The sequence below is a fragment of the Molothrus ater genome, chromosome 11, assembly GCF_012460135.2.
Source record: "Molothrus ater isolate BHLD 08-10-18 breed brown headed cowbird chromosome 11, BPBGC_Mater_1.1, whole genome shotgun sequence".
NCBI classification, from domain to species: Eukaryota; Metazoa; Chordata; class Aves; order Passeriformes; family Icteridae; genus Molothrus; species Molothrus ater.
In genome coordinates, this window is record NC_050488.2 from 11,474,730 (window position 1) to 11,492,872 (window position 18,143).

At 42.3% G+C, this 18,143-nt stretch overlaps 1 protein-coding gene across 2 annotated transcripts in view; it reads left to right on the plus strand.

Moving 5' to 3' along the window:
• The first annotated feature begins 17,428 nt into the window (after positions 1-17,428).
• Positions 17,429-18,143, plus strand: part of SLC6A6 (solute carrier family 6 member 6) — a 93,341-nt gene continuing 92,626 nt past the window's right edge. The window contains exon 1 of one of the 2 annotated variants that reach the window (XM_036391115.2): positions 17,429-17,506. The gene's annotated coding sequence lies outside the window, so the exon portion shown is untranslated. The remainder of the gene's footprint in view (positions 17,507-18,143) is intronic. The other variant, XM_036391117.2, reaches the window with a different exon arrangement.

An 18,143-nucleotide genomic window follows, 5' to 3' on the forward strand; every position in this document is an offset into this window, starting at 1 on the left:
CATGTGTTGCTAACTTTTTCAGAGAGCAGCAGCGAGTTGAGCAAAGGTTGGAGGCAGCATGCTTCTTCTGTTTCCCTTGAATTCCTTTCATCAGTCCAGTGACTACACGAGTCCTGATGACACATTTCTGGGTCACATGTGCCAGAAAGATGGACTATATGGAGACACATGGCATGGAAACTATTCTAGCTGGAGACCAGTTACATACACAGGTTTCAGATGTGCTGTAAATGTGTATGTTCTTCACATGGACTTTATTAATAGCACAAGACTGAGACAGGGAGAGCCAGTTACATTCCTCCATGTCCTTAGGTTGAAATAATGGAATAAATGAGAAAAATGGTATTTAAGTGCTAAGCAGGATACAGCAATAGGACTATTGCATTTCCATTTGCACTGCAAGCAAAGAATTAATCATAAATGTGCCAGGCCTGCATGGTTTTCTATCACATTTATGAGGATGATTTACCTCCTGTAATCAAAGTCAGCCACATTAGTGGATAAGAATATTTACTAAGCTATAGGGACGAAATCAGTTTTAAATTCTACTGATTTGTTTTCACTTGTGTCTCAATTAAACACTCTACATTAAATTCCTGAAATTTCTATGCTGCTACTTGTAATGGGTCAGAAATGTCAGGGTATCCTTGAAGTGGAGCACTCTTCTCCAAGGCACTCTGCATAGCTTAATTAGCACATTTATTTCTTTCCCTGTGCCTTCTCTAACAGCTTTCGTTATGTCAGATGCTTCCACTTATTAGAAGTCAGAGCCAGAAGTCAACTGACGAGCTACTGATCACTCAAGCTAAATGTAATTTAATGCAACAGTTATCTAAGCAGCTTGCAAAGCCCCTCTGGGGACTGGATGTGCTGGGATGCTCCAGGATGTACATCCCTACAGACTCAGTGCAGTGCAGCACAAGACACGTGCCCATCAAAGGACCTGATCATTAATTGCCCAAAGTCATCACTATGGCACTTTTTTTATTCTGTTGTAGCAAGAAATCAAGCAAACAAGCTTTAAAACTGTGAAAAGTTAGATGTTTGCTTTGTTGGCCTATAACTGGGGTTTTTTTTCAACAGGCAGTGAGGGACCTTCCCAATATCTTCAAGTAGCTCTGTTGTCTGGAATCCCCAGCCTTGGCTGTGTAATTGCCATAGCTGGGCAGTGAGGGAAACAGTCCTCATTTTAACTCCTGGAGCCAGATCATGTCTCAGAGTCTCTGGCTGAATGTTTTCCATCCAAGGTAACTGACTAAGCAGAACAAGTTCTGATTCTGGCTAATGACATATCATTAATATACAAGTCCTCTAAAATGTTTGCCTATGAATTGTGAGACTTTGACCCTGAGATACCAGACATCATTCCAGTTAGACTAAACACATATAATTCACATAGTTCAGTATATGGTGAGGTCTCTCACCAGCCCTTTTCTGATCACAGCCATTATGTGAATGAGAGACTGTGAACGTCATGCTGGGATTTTCCACTTGGCCTTGTTCACTACCAATCTGATAGTGGGATGAAAAGTGGACTTGAGGAATGCAGTTCAAAGATCTTGCACTCTTGAACCTGTGTACCAAGCCTGGCTGTGTGGATCGAAGTAATGACTTGTGATGATATCATAAACTGGAGACAGCCCATGCAGGGCCATGAAACAGAAGATAGAGCCCACAGGTGGGACAGGCAGGAGGAGGAGCCAGGCAAGGGCCGCTTAGGGAGTGGGAGGCAGCTAAAGGATGCTGTAGGAAACAACAGTCATGGCAATAATGTTCTGACAACAGTTTCTTCCTCCACTTCCGTGTGGTCTTGCTAAGTTAAAATGCTCATTTTGGTTATCTCTGCCCTTGAAAAGACTGTGGTTACATTTTTGAAGACCTGATGCCAAAATTGCTCCCAAATTCTGAAACGCAAAAGGAGTAAGGAATCATATAAGTAAAAAATCTATCCAGATTGCTGGATCTTCTTATATTAGGAAGTATTTGAATGCTGATACCATGTAACATGCAATAAAATTGGTCTTGGTTTATTGCCATATTTCTGAATACAGAAACTTTCTGAAGAACAATCTTATGTCTTATGTGGTGTCTGTTGGTATATTTTAACCTGCATGTGAACAGTGCAGTAAAACATTACTGCTGGCTGACATCTTATTAAAAAAACCCCTACCTTCTTCAAAAGAATTTTTCATTCCCTATCTGGGATGCTGTAGACTAACCCTTTCTGTTAAGGCAAACTTGATAGCCACATGTATTAATTCAGATTCAAAGACCCTTGACCACCTCTATTTGTATTGTCTGCTCACAGTAGTTTTCCTTTTATCAGATCCCACTGTACATGCTGCAGGCCCCTCAAAGGTACTGTGGTTTTAAATGCTCAGCTTTTTATTGAGAAAATCAGTGCAGGTGAATGAACAGTGGGAGCAGAGTGGCAGCCAACATAGCTGGGATGTACTGCAGTATCTCAGGAAGGAGCAACCAGATCTGGGATGCAGCAAATCCCAACAGTGGGTGGTAGAGTCTCATTGTTCCTATAATACTTCTTGAGACTTCAAGACACTGTGATTTGTAAGGATATTCCTACTTTAACCAGTAGGCTGATCAAGAAAAAACAATCATAGGTGATGCACATTTTTCTTTTAGGGAGCACATCTTCCTTAATAATCTAGTTGTTCACATTTCAGATATGCTCCTCTTGAACTGCCTATAGCATTATGCAACACTCCTCAGCTTGTCTGAATTTGGGGATTTCAAAGGCCTTCCTGGCTCTAATGAAGGAGACGAAGGGCATTGTATGGACTTTCTGTAAGGTTGAACTCCATGCAGAAAATGCAGGGAACAACTTGTTCCATCGCCTTCATTTAATATGTTGACAAACCAAGGCTTAGACAAGGCAAGTGTTTTGACCTAGTTTACCCAGAAAGCAATAAGGAAGTAAGCTAGAAAATACCAAGAAAATTACCCAGGGAATTCTCCAACAAGGCAATAAAGTACAAACGAGTCTTTTTGCTATGAGCTGTCTGCAGTGCCCTCCACCTCCGTTGGCTTTGCACAGAGCTGACTTTGTCACTTGGTGCCTTTTGGAATGAACAGTTTTTAAAATGTCCATTTTGGTGAGTCTAAGCAGAGGAAAGGTAATTGGTCACGTGCTGTGAGTGCTTCAGATGGGCTCTGGGTGCTGTCTCAGGCAGCACATGACCTGACATGCTGAGTGGGTGAAGGATGGGTGCGGCTCTGCCAGGGGTGCCTGGGCTTGTTGGGAGGATTGTTGCCATTCCTGCCCACTTCTCTGTGGTCTTTCTGAAACAACATGGGGTATTAGCAAGAGTTGTGTGATATAAGTCATTAGGGGAGGAAAACTCGCTCATAAAGTTTGTGATGCTCTTCTCTTTGAGACAAGACTAAGTGGGGAGATGGGCTGGTGAGCTGAAAATTCAGTGGGACACTGTCATCCATTCTGCAATCAAAAGTTCAAACAAATCTTCCACTGGAAGGTCCTGAGTCTGATCTAAATGCAGAAGCACAGACACTGCAGCAGCCTGCAGTGCCCTGGGCTGGCTGTGCACAGGCTACAGGGTTGGCATGGCAACACCAGCTTCGAGTGGGTGTAGGAGCATCCCTGAATCACAGCTCTACCTGCCATCCCCTTGCACCTCCCAAGTGCTGAGGGGGAGTGTCATGGGAGCCAGAAAAAGGCTTTCTCTCCCAAAAATAACCACTGAGAATAGGGAATACTTATCTGACAGGGCCTGCTATTGAAAAACGGATCTTGGTTCATATAAGCAGGAAAAAGACATTGAGGCTTATTTGTATTTCTGCCCCTGAGCACAAAGGGGTTGGAAAGCAGGCGGATCCCACCGATTGTGTGCTCCTCCTGTTTGGAGATGTAATCGGCGTCCACACACTGTGCCACAGCCTTTCCTCATCTCTAGGGGTTGGGTTGGGGCTGGGAATGATGTGTGGGGAGAGACCACCTCCAGTGTAGAGGTGAAGAGTCCAGCATCAGGCTGGGGGAGGGCTGGTCCCTGATGCAGAGTCTCTCCCCATCTTCTGACATGTGGCACACACTGCTGGGAGCAGCGTTTGCGAGGAATGGAAGAAAACACAGGGTCACCCTGTTCACTGAATCCCAACTTACCAACTGGAGAAAAAGCCTCTGTGTAAACAGCACAAATGAAACGGATGTTTCACTCTGCTACTGATAAGTTTATCAGCAAATCCAATGTGCATTTTGGACCCCGAGGAAAATACAAAGAAAATATGTTAAAGAAAGAGATGTGGAGGGTCCTCAGCTTACCTCCAGCTTGCCACACCCTGGGGATCAGGGTGCTCTGGCCTGTGCTCTGGCACATGTCAATCATTGCTCAGCCAACGTGACTTCAAGGCTGGGGCTTTGTCATTTGTAACCACAAGGTCCAGTCTTTCCTGGGCTTCAGCTGTTTTAAGTGCTATTGAGATAAATGAACCAGGACTATGCAGAGGAAGGATATATGTTATATCCTTTCATCTGGGCAAGATGCAAGCACAGCAGGGGCAGGCAGGGAACACAGCTGATGCTGGGGAGTACCATGGAAGGCCCTGCTGGACCTTGGGTGAGAGGTGTGGCCGTGGCCTCTCCTGCTGGTATTGTCTGTGAACAGACCATTGTTCTCTGCAAGGAAGCAAAGAGAAAACTGTCTCTTCTGCTTCCTTGTCTGTGGCTCTGAGCCAGTATTGCCTCACCAAGGGCTCGGCACCAGCTCGGAGGTCTCACAGCTCCAAAATGCCTCACCCAAGTTGCCTCAAATGCCTGCTCTGGTGTCCTGTTACACATGGATCATTTTGGCTGACTGGATTTTTTTCCCTGCAAGTTGGGAAGGAGATGTGTTTCACAGAGCTTATAATAGAACTCTTGCTTTGACCTCCACGACCAGGAGATTAACGCCATTCCAGAATGATATGGTGCGTGGTTTTTAAGGGTCCAAAGGCAATTCCTGTTTACAGAGCTGGCCTGGAAGAGCCTCATGATATTCAGGCTGGGGCAGTGGCTGTGCAATTCCTTCCCTATCACTACTCTTTCAGGTGGACTTATGCCCTGCTGAGGGAGAACTTGAAACATCCCGTGGATGGCTGAGCCAGGCTGTTGTGGTTGTGCAAAATCCCACTGCCTGTCTCTGAGACAAGAGAATGAGGAAATTCCTGTACCTATCCCTTCTCTTTAAAGGAAATCACTTCAAAGCTTCTTTGGGGTGATTCTTTCAGGGTTTGGGTGTTCAAAATTTCTTTAAGGAACTATTTTGATGAGATCCAGAGAAAGGTTGCCAGTACTTGTGGGAAATTTGTCATTGACAGCAAAAATACATTTGCAATAGCCTTGGACTTCCTTCAGTTATTCAACTCTGCAGATACAGTCTTAAATGCTTTGATCTATTGAGGCCCAACCTGCTAATCCTAATTATGTGCTTATGCCCAGCATCTTTACCTCTAATGGGCACTGAGAGCCGGGCCTGTGGTACTGCTCCCACCATGCCCACTTTTCCAATTAGTAGGACAGGCTGAAAGCTCTCTGAACAGGAAAAGTCTCCATCTGCTAATAGCATCAATCCCTGTGTTTTCAGTTACATTTCCAGAAACCAGAGCATACAAGATCTCCTTTCTGGGTAAATGTATTCTCATGTCCATGAGGAGCTTGATGCAAGTCAACCATCTGAGGTATTGTGAGCTGGGGGGGTCTAAAGTGGCAGGAACCTGGAGTCCACTATCTGATGTGTATTCCCTGACACAGTCCTAAACAGAATATTGGATATGTGTCTTTAGTCAAAGGAGTTATGCACTGAATCATAGCCATGGCCCAAAATTTAAGGTCCTTTTTGGGGAAAGTGGCCTTTAATAAGCTCTCATGTTTACTTATAAGGTGTGGACTGACACCTTGACCCTCTAGGTCCTCTAGGTGGGACATATTTAACTTGTTATCAACTATGACCTTATGGAAGGAGAGTCATGTTCGTACACTGGCACAGCACAGCTAAGACTAGAGTCAGAGACAGAGATTTTAGTTGGTTTTGGAAACTTAAACTCAGATTTTTAGGTGCCAGCAGCACTGAAATGAGAAGATGTATGAATGTGGAAATCTACCATTTGAACAATACGGAGCTCTTGAAGGAAAGGGCAAGGCACACTGAGCACATGCGAAGCTGTATTTACTCCTGACACATCATGCTGTGAGGTGATGACATGCCTTCCTTCCCCTCTCTACTTCTCATTTTTTCTCTGTATCTTGGGTCCCTGACCATGGAAATTATTTACTTCTCCTCTGCAAACCATGACTCTCCTTTCTTCTCCCTCATGGTCTCTTTTTGCTCAAAGCTTTTGATGTGTTTCAGCCATTTCACTTCAGCCTCTCTGGCCAATACACACGAGCAGTGAGGGGTGGAAATCCCTGCTGCCTTTACTGGCACTGGCCATACCCCACTACAGCTGGAGCCTGCTGGGCTGGGATTTTCCGAGTGCTCAAGTGGAGGAGCAGGTTACAGACCGATTGAGACATGTTTGGTGGCTCAGCCATGTTTGCCACAAGGGGGGGTGAAGAACAGAAACTGTTTGTGGAAATTTACTGACTCTGAAGACCGCATGACTTCTTGCTAAATCTGAAAATTCCCAGTATAATTTTTCTAAACCAGCTGTGCAGCCTTTCATTATTTACCTCAATATTGCAGGGTCAGAGGTATTTTTTTTGTCAGTGACGCCAGTCCATCATTTCCCATAGGCGTGAAAGTTAAGGAATTAAGTAGTCAAGGCAGTAGTTTCTAATACAAGGACTTCCACAGAGATTTGAATTTCAAATACATATATTCTTTTTTCAACAAATCAGCATGTAGTGTGCCATCTCTTGAGAAATATGTGCCCATTAGGGGTATGAGTGGGAGCAAGTAAGGTTGTGAGGAATCTTTCTGCAGTTTGTTTTCAAACAGTGGTTTGCAGAGAAGCTGTTTTCTTTTCTTTTTTATTTGAAAGGTTAATATGTGCGAAGCTCTTTAAATCATCTGAGGTGGATCAGGGTTATGACTAAGAGATAAGGAGGGATTTGTCTGTCTGACCAACTTCCCCTCTGCTTATAGACAAGGTTGGTGTGCTCAGAAGTGGCTGAGTGCAAAATGCAGGGTGTAATGTAAACTGGAGTTTTGACAGTTCATGGGCAGAGCAAAACCCTTGAAATGCAAGAGGCTGCAAAGCCCAGCTCTGTGTCTGCACAAGAAAAGCCTCCAGTGATGTCTGTAAGAAAAATGCTCAATCTCCAGTCCAGGGAGAGGATCAATGCCTACTACAAAGCTGATAGGAATTTTACTCTTAGGACAATTAATGTTCTTAGTCATTTTTATACTGAATAATATCATCTACCCATCAGAATGAATGCTGCTCGTTTAAAAAACTGAGTGAGGGAGAAGGGAATAAGACAGAAGAAACCATAAAAAATGTCCTGAGTCTCTGTTGTGCCTCTAGGCAGGGCACAAAGTTAATCTGCAGTAATGTAATTTCTAAGCAAGCCATAGCTAGGAGTAAAAACTGCAATGATGATCAGAGATGACCAGAGCAGTCAACTCAAGGCAATGGTTTCAGAGCCTGCAAAGTTCACCCAGGGCACTGTGTTAGGCCCTGATAAGTGCCTGTAGTGCAGTACAGGTTATATTTGCTTTAATATTTTATAGATAATGCTCTGTGAAGACAATGGACTGCTTCAGGTGCAGCTGAAGTCAAATGAATAGAGATCTGTCTACTTAGGGTTTAAGCACTGGGGATGAAGGGACACAGTAAGAAGCTGCATATGTTCCATACGGTGTTCCCTATAGCAGGTCCAGTTTCTAAGCTGGCACTCTACTGTGTTGAACTCCTAATTCAAATACAAAAAACCTCTAGCAATTCAGGGCAGGAATAAGATATTTGAAGGTAGATAACATTGATAATCTGTTCTTTGCAGCCAAAATTTTGATTTCATACATTTAATGTAAGACAAATTGTCTTGAGATTTGACATAATGTAAATTCTCTGCATTTGTCCAGAAGAGGGTAAAGAAGATAAGAGATAACCCCAAAGACCCCCAGAAAATTCATAAAACACTTGGGATCAGAAAATGAAACCCACAGAGAAAGGCATATGCAGTACAGGCAGCAGATGTGCAGACTGCATATCACAGAAAATGAATGCAGTTCATCACACTAAATTGTTCATGCCTAGACCATATATGTTCATTTTTTGACAAAGTAATCTCTTTACAAAGCTCCATAATGCAGCAGAGTCAGCTAGGAACGAGTTATAAACAAAGAAGCTATTCAGCTGTCAAAGCAATTTTCAGCTATATTAAAGCAGAATGGGATGGAAGGAGTTCTGCCGATCCTTCTGCCGTCCCAGGGAGCCGGTGGCAGTGCATGTGTATGCCTGGTGTGACAAGGGGACAGCGTGTGCATGCAGGGCCAGCCTGTGCTCACACGTGTGCACACACGTGGGGCCAGCGCCCGTCACCTGCCCAGCTCCTGGCAGAACCTGCAAAGCGCTGATTTCAGCCCTGCTTTGGGTCTGCTCCTGGCAGAACCTGCAAAGTGCTGATTTCAGCCCTGCTTTGGGTCTGCTCCTGGCAGAACCTGCAAAGCGCTGATTTCAGCCCTGCTTTGGGTCTGCTCCTGGCAGAACCTGCAAAGCGCTGATTTCAGCCCTGCTTTGGGTCTGCTCCTGGCAGAACCTGCAAAGCGCTGATTTCAGCCCTGCTTTGGGTCTGCTCCTGGCAGAACCTGCAAAGCGCTGATTTCAGCCCTGCTTTGGGTCTGCTCCTGGCAGAACCTGCAAAGCGCTGATTTCAGCCCTGCTTTGGGTCTGCTCCTGGCAGAACCTGCAAAGCGCTGATTTCAGCCCTGCTTTGGGTCTGCTCCTGGCAGAACCTGCAAAGTGCTGATTTCAGCCCTGCTTTGGGTCTGCATGTGGGGATGTCACCCAGCTCTGTCCATTCCCATGATGTGTTTTGTTCCCATAGAAACCGGGGTGCTTTGGAGGGGGGAAAGGCAGAAGGAGAGTGAGGAAAGCAGAAAAATGAGGCAGACCAGAAGTGTGCAGTGGGAATAGATGGTTCAGGTTGTGAGGCTCTTCACAAAGTGGCTATGGCCTGAAGGCAGTGAGCTGCCTTATTTAATTGTGGGTATGTCATTCAAGAATAATTCAAATCCTCTCAAATGTACGTCAGTTAAATGAAGGCAGCATACTATTCCTTCATGGGCACTATCCCCCACCAAACAGGCTGTGTCAGTCCTGCAGGGGCCAGGTTTCCAGGGTGCTTTCTGCTGACACACGACTTTGATGTTTGCTGTGTCTCTGGTGTCATTTGCAGGTGTTTCCTATCTTCATCCCCAAACTTGGGAAGGAGGCAGGGCCTGGAAACCTACTGATTTCAACTAAGGTTCAATGAAATACCTGTCAAGTCTCCCATAAAAAAAGCTGTGCATGATCTGAATCTCCTAAGGGGTAGGCAGGGCAGAGAGAGGCATGCTGGAGCTATTCTATTCTATGATTTTTTTCTTGTGCCTTAAACCAGCCAACTTGCCATTGAATCATTTAATAACTAATTAAAAGTCCTGGATAAAACACGCTGTCTACAGCTTTCTGGCAAACATCCCAATGACTTCAGTAGAGCCAAGATTTTACCCTTTTCTTGACTGCAGAGCTTGTTTGTTGTCACTTCTTTTTCTCTAGCTGCTTTATGTGGTTTCTCTTAGAAGCGGGTTTTTTTCCTTTTGTCAAATATTCTCACTTCAGCTCCAGAACACAAACTCAACACAATGGACTTCAAGAGTTAGTTCATGACCAGGTAGCTGTTTTGCCCATTTCCTTTTCTGCTGTGATCTAAGAGATGACAAGGGGTAGAGGAGAGGGCAGTAGAATTTTCAGCAGCTAAAGGCCACTTCAAGCATTTATGTGCAGGCATCAACTTGACTTGCAACTCCTTGTTGCCAGAGCTACGTGGTGCTTACAGAGGTCCCTCAGCTGGTATCTGACCAGCTGGAAGAAGGATGGACCACTAGAGCCTAAAGCATCAGCTGTTTCACCACCCAGGGCTGAATGCCAGGAGCAGAAACAGAATCCTGTACACCTCTATCCTATATGTGTAAATACTGTTCTGACAGGACAATGTTCCCATTCTGTCTGTGCATGTTCTTTGGTACATGTTTCTCTGTCTTCCCCTTCTGTGTTTACTACTTGTATCCTCTGTAATTTTCCTTTCAAAGTCTTAGAAGAGACCATTTTTACCTGGAGATTAATAACCCCAAGATGCACCTCTGCTCCCTGCTTGCTTGAAGGCAGGGATGTGCCAACAATCCCTGCTTCCCAGGGGCTTTTTGGCAGAGCATGCTCAAGTTTCTGCTAAGTTCTTCATGAGAAGTTGTTCTTGGTAACACATGGGACCTACACATGTAGAAGGGACCTAACCCAACAAAAATTGCCAGAACTTATTGGATTCTTCAAAGTTTAGGGCACCAGAGAATAAAATGACAGCAAATACCCTAAGCCCTCATCAACACATCGGGTGGGAAACCCCTCAGCAGTTGCCTGTGGTGTTGGTATAATTCAAGCCCATGCTGTTTAATTTATTTTTGTGTACCTAAAGCCATGGCACCTAACAGTATTGATGGCGGAGAGTCTCATTTGTTGGTTTATTGACAATTTGTAAGAATAAAAAGACACTTTGTGAAGGGAGATAGGATTTTGTTGAATGGCTCTAATCTTGGTTGTTTTCCTAAGCTTTAAACTTTGAATTTTTTCTAAGCTTTAAAGTTTTTACAACTCATATGTTAAACACTCTGCTTCAGTCCTTTGTATCCAGACAGAAATAAACAGATTGTAAAAAATATGCTTTGTGGGTGATGTAGAATTCTTCTCTTCTGGAGAATCCATCAGGGAGGATGTTTGCTATATATTTATGAGGTCCCTTGCAGATCTTTAGATGCTGTCAGATGTTCATTTTCTTGACCTTTTTATTGCTAACATTTATTCTTCTTTTAATGGTAAGCTCTCAGAACAATGCAGAGGGTTCAGTTCAAACTCCAAGCAAACCTTACATCACTCTTGCCTTTCAACAGGGCTCCACACAGAACTCAGCGAGATTTCATTGAGACTTTTCTATAGTGTTGGTTATAGTTCTCTAGGGGGGTACAGGGAAAATTACTTTGGGTTTTAATGTTCTGTATTCATTAGCCTGTGATTTGTCCAGAGGCTGGCTATTATCTTTGACATTGTGTCATTCTGTAAAGCAGCACTGAGTACCAAAGAGTGACAGAGCATCTCTCATGCTGCTGCTGATTCATGGCATGAGCTTCTGCAGAGTGGTGAAATACCTTGGTCACGTCAAGATGGCTCATTTCTAGATAGTAGCCATTATCTAAATACTAAATGTTATTTGACAAGCTTGAAGGTCAGAAGATAATGTTCAGGGCTGATGTCTGCACTCCGAAATGTAATCTGCTGGAAGCCAATGTAACTTTAAACGTGAGTGTGGAGAATATTCATGACTATAAATTCAGGAATGGGCGGTTATTCAAGTACAAGGTTGAATAAGAAAGGTTAAAAACACTTTTTAAAAAAAGCCTCTGAAGTCCGAGTGTACTGTTTATCATCTTGTTGTACCAAAACAAAATGTGTACTTTGTGATGTACCATGATGTACTTTGACGTGGAATTTTCCAGGGTCATCAGTATGGTGTTGGTTTTCATCCTTTCTCATCTTGCTGGTTTTTGACTCACCTTTCCAGGCTTTGAAATTTTTATCCTGAATTTATTCTTTTGCTATTAATTAAATTTTAAAATTAGTGTTTTGTCCTCAGAGTCTACTGCCACACTAGAGAATTTTAAATTGTGAGGTGAGAGTCAGCAGGAGATTCTGATAGTCTAATTTCCTTAGAAATGTTGTAGCTGAAGTACTTATAATAATGTCGCTTTGTTCCTGGAACTACTGAATGCCACAGCTCTGAAAAAGGTAACTGAACCAGCAAGTTCTGGAAATATTTCCTAGAGAGAAACATGGGAGGAAAGAGAAGAATGGGAGACACCAGCAATGAAATCATATAACTGAGCATGCAACTTTCAGCAAAAGAATTTCCTTGTCAAGTGCAGTGTTTTTTCTTTTGACAAATTTCTTGTGTAGAAACTGAAGTTTTTCAGTCCCTCCACTGTTCCAGATTCTGAGGTTTTGGTTTACTTGATGTGGTTATTTTTTTTAAATCACTTAGGGGTGATGAGTCGGTGTTCGTTGGTGTGATTGGTCAGCTCAGTCATGCTTAATGACTTAAGCCTTGTAAACTGCATTTGACTCAGACAAATATTGTTTGATTGCTGGAAAGAGAGGCTGCCACATTACTCAGGGAAATTTATTTCTAATCAAAAGGTTTTGACATGGTAGGAATCCACAAAACTCAAATGATTCTTCTGATATGACAGTCAAGCAAATTTTGGTCACATGCTATTCCCAAAAGTAACTAAAATTGGATGCAAAGAAAGTTCCATCTGATAATGATCCAACACATTCCCAATATTTTCTCACTATTTTTCTACCACTTTTGAGTTCTCCCTTCTTTTCTTTTATTCTCTTCTACTTTTTCTTAGGTTTGTATTTTGATAATGCCTGGTTTGTTTCCAGTATTCATCTTTGAATTTATAGTAATTGTTTTTGAACATTGATGAATCTGCATATACAAATGTAGATATATAAAGTGGTTTCTTTTTTATGGAGGTTGACTTCTTTTACAAAGCAAGAGAGCCGACCTGGTTAGAGACATTGCAAGCACATGTGTGACCACTCAATCGGTGCAGTTGCACCAAGCGACCTGATTGTATAACTTGTGCTGTGAAATATTACTTGAGGCCTGGCCTCAATTCTTACTGGGTAATGGTTACTTAAATCAAAATGGTGAGAAATTTCCCTTTTGTTAAGAGAATTTAGGGTATATTCATTGGTTGGTTTTATTCTGGTTTTCCATAAGATCTTTATCACTGCATAGGCTCATCTTCAAACACCGGATCCCTTCTCCCACAGTGTTACCTCTGGAATATCTGGCAGCTGGATTGAAGGCATGTCACAGTACAGCTTGTTCTGTATGAACACTGTAAATCACCTGTTGGGAAAAGTTCCCCTGAATACACAAAACCCGTGAGTTACAAGCTGTGTTTCATCAGGAGGTGTTTTTGTTAAAGAATAGCCAGAGACAATCCAAAAATTAATCTTGGTCATAATATAACCCTGGTACAAAATGCATCATTTCTTCTTGGCAACTGAAGTGTTTGGCATCAGGAACTATTTACTTTTGCATTGTTTTCAAACTTCTGTGTGTGCTGGAAGGTAGAGTGAAATAGTTCCTAGATGGCCAGACTATTCCTAAGAAAAGATACATGAGGGAGCAGAAACTCAGAAACATTCTGTTTCAAAGGTTGCTAAAGGATCACTACAAGTACACTGGAGTTTTACTGGATGTCCAGAGCACATCTTTCATTTGCTTTACATAGGTTACACCTCAACTTTATTTATTTTATTTTACAACATTCAAATTTTCTATTGTATCAGTAGCTGCATAAGCTACCTTTCCTTGTGTCCCTGCTTTGACACATTCCTATCCATCTCTGTTCCTAAGAGATTTTATTTTTTTTTCCTCTGTGCACAAGAAGTGCCAGAAGCTCCTGTTGGTTAACTCATTACACTGTGATTGCATGTCTATCTCAGCACAAATCACTAAGTAAATATAAATGTGTTATACTTCTTTGTAACGGTATATGTCTCTTACTTCCACATTTCCTGGTACTTGAGCAAGGAAAAATTGCAAAGCTCTGAGAGAATATTGCTGTATGTGAAATAAACTGCATGGACCTTGATTCCAGGAAGAACATACACACATGCTGATAAACAGTTTCTTATCTAATAAATACTGAAGAGAGTGTTTTTTAAATGGCAGTGCTTTTCTGAAATCATGCTTTTGGTTGCTGGGTTGTTGGTTTGTTGGGTTTTGTTGTTTTTTGGGTTTTTTTTTTTATTAGTATTTCAACACCCTGCTGATAGTGTTGTGAAATCTTTGCTGGGCCTTAGCCAATTAACTGAATAAGCTTTCATGTGCTTAATGGTTTTATAACACTTCTGCTTGAGATAAACTTGCCATTTGTTCATTTAACTTCTCTCCTGCATTTTGTGTGCAAATACTATCTAATTTCATGGAGATTCCAAGTCTCTGAGACTTAGGTTCTTGCAGAGTTGTCAAATACAGCAATCAGAACACATTTGGACACTTAACAAAGGTCTCTCAACATTTTTCATTGATATTTTTAGTATTATTTAAGATAATTACTGTTATGATTAACTACACTGAGCTCTCATATCCTGTGATGTAATTTTCCACTTTCATATTTACATTTATTAGTACAGGTTCCATTTAAAGTCATCTTTCATTGCTCAGTGTGTGACATACTTCAGAGAAGAACTGAGATTTTCCAAATCTGCATCCCACAACCTGTCTGCAAAATGCTCCTTCTTTCTAATGGCTACCCAGCTCCTAAAATTTAACTGGAAGGTTAAGATCAGAAGTATGATAATGTCACTGAAGATATCAAATGATTGAGTAGAATTTCTTTAATTACAAAAGGATTGAAAAGAAAGATAGATATTCCCTACACACTTCAGATTTTCTTGCTCTTTGACTTATGGTATTGTATTTCATGTTTTCAAGCTTCAAGTAATGGACACAAAATTGGAAGCAGAAGGAAAGGCATAGACATCATTACCTAGAGGCAGTGAAAGAATGGGAGATTTTTCATCCAGTATTGGAGAAATAAATTTGTGTCCACAGGGCATAAGCATTGAGAGGAAAATAACTTATATGAAACCAAGGGTTGTAACAGCCTAATTTTGTTCTCTGGACCCAGGTAAATTTCATCCTAACACCATAAATAAATACATAATATGAAGTGCAGTGGTATTTCCTGATTTATGATCTTGTTAGACTCCAAATAAACATATATCGTGCTCAAACTGTAATAACACAAGCTTAGTACATACAGAGGGAATTGCATCCACCTACTAAATATGAAGAGAATGTACCAAAAGGGAATGATTTAGAGGAGAATGAAATTTTCGTTTAGACTCAGGGATGAGTCTGCTGAGCTTTCCCCTGGAAGACAGTCCTTCTCAGGACTGTACAGATATTTTTACATAATTTGTGTCTCAAGCTAATTAAAAAAAAAAAGTCTTAGTGGTATAGAAAGCGATTTCAGGCATTTAGCTATCTACTATCATTATGCTCTAAGCTGAAAAGCAACACTTTTCTTTGCACTCTATGTCTCCTGAAAACATTTTTTCAGTCTCAAAAACTCTTCAGAGAGGAGAGCCCATATTTGTCAAATATTGTGGGAATAAGAGAAAGAATAATGACAGCAACAAATTGCTTAATCACTGCAGTTATCATTGCTATTTTTACTCATTATTATGAATATCATTTGCTGTAACACCTGTGATGTGGCTGGCAATTATCAGACACTTCAGTGCTTTCACTTTGCTCTACAGAGTTGTTAATCCAAGGACTGATATCAGGGCAGAAAATACCAACCATCAGTTTATGGATAACACATCCATAACTCAGCAAGCTGCCTTACAGCAACAGAATCCCACTCTTAGGAGGGTTTATGTGGAAGGCACCAAACAGATGAGCCCTGGATGACTGGGCAAGGCCTGGGTTTGGACTCTGGTGTGATGGCCTAGGGGACAGAGGGAGTGTGGTGCCAGGAAATGCAGAGCTTGGAACTGGTGTTTGGAAGATTCTCATGCTTGAGACATAATAGTGAATGCATGGAAAGGGCAGCAGAGTTTAGAAAGCTAAAATTTATTCCAGGCAGAATGGGAGACTTCTGGGATTCCAGTTGAGGAATTCAGAACTTCTGTAAGGGGGTTTCTTCATGAGTCTTTGTCAGTGTACCTGATACAGATTTCAGCATCACCCAGCTGAGAATTTGACCAACTATTCCCTAATCCCCAATGCTACACATGCTGGAGTCACAAACAGCTTCTCTTTCAGACTCTTGTGTAATTGTGAGTCTTAGCCTCTCCTAGAGGATGACCCAGCTACCTTGTCAAGGAACTGCAACAAAACTGTCTCTTAGCTTAGTTATACAACCTGGAAAACAAATTCCCTCCACTCTTGAGTGTCCCTAAGGCAATTTCTGGTGCCACAACTTGAGTTTATCCCCATAGAATGGCCAGATATGTAAAATTGCTCCTTACCCAGACTTACATCCCATTTAAGACCCCAGAATAGATTCAGAAGGATTATGCTGAAAGGGTGATTTTCCCCTTTGATGGCTGAATCACTGCAACATCTGTGTTGAGCTACAGCACAGCTCAAACACTGAGGGACGAGGGTGAAGAAATAAGTAGCTAATACCTCTAAGAATCTACAAGAGCAAAGTAATAAAAAAGAAATACAATAACTAAGATAATAAAAACATTATCTTACAGGTTTTGTAGAAACTTTGCCTTAGGGATGCCACCTGGATGTGTTCCATTGACACAGCTGTTCAGACTTTTTTTCCCTTTGCTGCATAAAAAAATAGAGGCATCTGAACAGCTGTTTGGGTTAATTTTTTAATGCCTTCAGTAAGTAAAAATAAAGGCAAATTACATGAATGAGCAAGGTGATGTTGATGCATCTGTGTGCATCCCCAGATGCTTTAAAAACTTTTCAGAGTACTTCCAGGACCTCATCCACAGTAAATAAAGGTCTGTTGTCCATGGAAGGAGCTGAATCAGAAGGGCAAGTGGGGCACTTCCATTAGTTTGCACACCAGGTGTGGTATTCTCTGTCCAGCATCTCTTCTCTGTAAAAAGGAAAGGCTCCTTTTGTTTAGGGCAAATTGGCAGATCTGTTCATATTGAAATCAGTCCACAGTCACCTCATTGACTTCACTGACATCACTAAAAATGTCATTAATTAAAACAAGCAAACAAATGAAAAATCCCATCCTGATTTTGCTTAAATCCATTCATCCATTCTGGAGCTGTCAGTTCCATTGCCTGCCAGGGAACTACTCCCTAAGAAGGTAGTTGAAGGGAGAATGGGAACAGAGCATGTAAGGGTATTTGGCTGGATATCATTTTCCAATGAAAAATGTCATTTTTTGTTATTTTCAAAATCACTGTCTTGGGGGAAAGGGGGAGACAGAGGAGTCTGCGCTGATTTGTGCTGCCCCTCCTAACATGCAGCACAGTGAGAGCAGTTCCAGGTTGAAAAAGAGTCAGGTTTAAAGGGGTGATGGACTGAAACAAGTGGGAGTTGTGATGTTTTTTGTTACCCAGTGTTTCACACACCTCTAGCGGCAAACCCTCTTCGTTGCCAAGACAACCCTGAAGAAATAGGAAATCCAGAACAATACGCTGTGTACGAGGAGCCTCGTATTCTCTGGTGCACGCGTTCGTTGTGAATGTCAGGGGAAACAGTGCCCTACCCTCCACAGCGACCCAGGTAAGCCCAGGTAAAGTTATAGGTGATGTCTGTGAGATGATATTGACTGACATTTAGAGATTGTCTTTTGTCCTGGCAGCTACCAAAGCTCAAGGGCTTTCTCTGAGAGCCTGGGCACTGTATTCCTGCAGTGCAGCACTACCCAAGGCTGGCAAGGCAGCACCAGGAGGATTCCTGAGGCTGTCGTGCAAGTAAGTCAGGGCTGGGGCTCTGGCTGCTCTGCCCAGCCAGTGCTGCATGAGAAAGTGTCTGCAGCAAGCAGGGAATGCCAGCCTGTGGTGATCTGCCTTTACAGCAGTTTCTAAAGATTTCTCAGGCAGCTGAACGCAAGGTTGTACAGCCATAGAGGTCTTTTTGCTCCATAACTGGGATATACTGAGCTGTGCTCTGTCTCTAGGTCAAAGGAAATATAGATGTGAATTAAGCCTCTTTGCTTAAGATCTTGGCTCAGTGCAGGACAGTGGAAGATCTGGAGCCTTGGGTTTGTTAATGCTTATTTATTTAAACCCAATGAATGAACCTCAGACAAAGGTCCAGGAGGTCAGAATAAATATCTGCAGGGATGCTTATGGCACCCTCTTGCAGGCAGGAACCTCAGGAACTTTTTGTGTCTCAGAGAAATGTTATGTGCAGTTTG